Source organism: Capra hircus, unplaced genomic scaffold, assembly GCF_001704415.2.
Source record: "Capra hircus breed San Clemente unplaced genomic scaffold, ASM170441v1, whole genome shotgun sequence".
Classification (NCBI taxonomy): Eukaryota; Metazoa; Chordata; class Mammalia; order Artiodactyla; family Bovidae; genus Capra; species Capra hircus.
In genome coordinates this window covers 10,507-12,253 of record NW_017217199.1, presented here as the reverse complement: position 1 = coordinate 12,253, position 1,747 = coordinate 10,507, and the positions used below count along the sequence as shown (strand labels likewise).

The 1,747-nt window shown below is 47.5% G+C and overlaps 1 pseudogene; it reads right to left on the bottom strand.

Annotated features, from left to right (window-relative positions):
* Positions 1-713: 713 nt before the first annotated feature.
* Positions 714-1,429, bottom strand: LOC108635498 (annotated as a pseudogene).
* Positions 1,430-1,747: the final 318 nt, after the last annotated feature.

Genomic DNA, 1,747 nt, shown 5'->3' with positions numbered 1-1,747 from the left:
CCGACATCTATTCATCCTTCCTTGCGATGTAAATGCAAGGTCCTTGAGCAGGAACAGAAGACTTCATCCTGGATGAGTCTGTTTATTATTAGGTAAATCACACCACACAATAAAATGGGTTTTTTTAATAATGAGATAATAATTAGGAAGGCGGCTAATAGGATGCTCATATTGGATAAGACATATAATATATAAATCTCTAAATGAGGAATGTGGTGCAATAAATCAAACACATACAGAAGAATTGTGGTACACCATTTATTGAGAAACATACAGGTAAAACCCAAAGTGATTGTAAAAGGAGAAAGCATGATACAAGAACTATGAGGGTAGCAAAAGAGAAAATATGATTATAAAGTTTATGATAGGCTATACAAAACCTATAGGAACATTCTGAGATCTGGTTTTCTTAAGTTACTCAGAAGAACTAGACGGTCAATCCTATTTTCAGAGTCAAAACCAAGACATACTTCCTTATCACACATGCAGGAAGTTGGCACATGCTCCTACACCAGAGGAAGACAATTGGAGGAAGCCCCCCTGCACTCCGTCAAGCTACTTCACAAGCTCTTAAGCAAGGAGATGAGTAACTGAAATTCTGGTCGAGCATGTCAGTTGTCAGCACAGTCTAGCAGTGATTTTGTTTTCCCCCAGGTAGCAAGTCAATTAATAGAAGGTGCTGTATAGGGACAGTGGGATGCTTGGCAAGGTGATCAGCAGCAGGAAGGCTGGGCAGCAGCTGGACACACAGCTAGGGCGGCAGCGGCGTCCCAGACAGTGGTCTGGTCTGACAGCAGACAGGGCGGCTGCAAGGCTGGCAGCAGCTGGATCCACAGCTCTGGGCTTGGCAGCCAGGCAGGCAGCAGCATGTGGGGTGGTAGCAGGTTCTATGGCAGTACACGGGTGCACAGGAAGCTGGCTGACAGCAGTTAGAACCACCGCAGGTTTGTCCACAGCTGCTGGATCCACAGCAGGTGGGCTGACAGCAGCTGGTCACACAAGTAGGTTTGCAGCAGGTGGTTTCAGTGATTTGACAGCAAGTTTGGGGGCAGGAGGGCTGACAGCAGCTGGACTCACAGCAGGTGGGCTGGCAGCAGGTGGTCACACACAAGTAGGCTTGAGGCACCTGTGGTCCAGCTGGAGCCTGTGCTGACAGCTGACCGACAGCAAGGCTGGCAGCAGCTGGACCCACCGCAGCGGGCTGACAGCAGGTGGTCACACAGGTAGGTTTGGAGCAGGTGGTCCTACAGCAGGTGTGTTCACTAGTCTGATAGCAAGTTGGGGGGCAGCAAGGCCGACAGCAGCTGTGCTCACAGCAGGTGGGCTGGCAGCACGGGGAGCAGCAGGAGTGAGTCATTTTGTCAGTGGTGGAGTGTGGACTCCTGTTCAGAAGTGAGTTTCTCAGATTCTGATGACTACTTCTGTTCTGAGGCTTTTTATACACTGGACCCCCAGTGTTGGGACCAATAAGCAAGACTTTCCTTGTGTATGTCGTTTTTGTAGTCAATGGGAAATTATCCAAGAGGAAATGATTTCTTTAGTGTTTTGAGGCCTATTTAAATTAGTGTTTGATCTTCTTTTTAATTATTACTAGTACTTAAGAACCATTCCAGAAGTGAAAAAGAATAAGGAATCATCGCAGCAGCATCTCTGGTCATGTGACATCATCAGGTCATGGGATAGTTCTTCCTGCCTTGGCCAGGGTCGGAACAGTCACCTTTTCTTTTGTTCCTTTGACTGTGCTTAG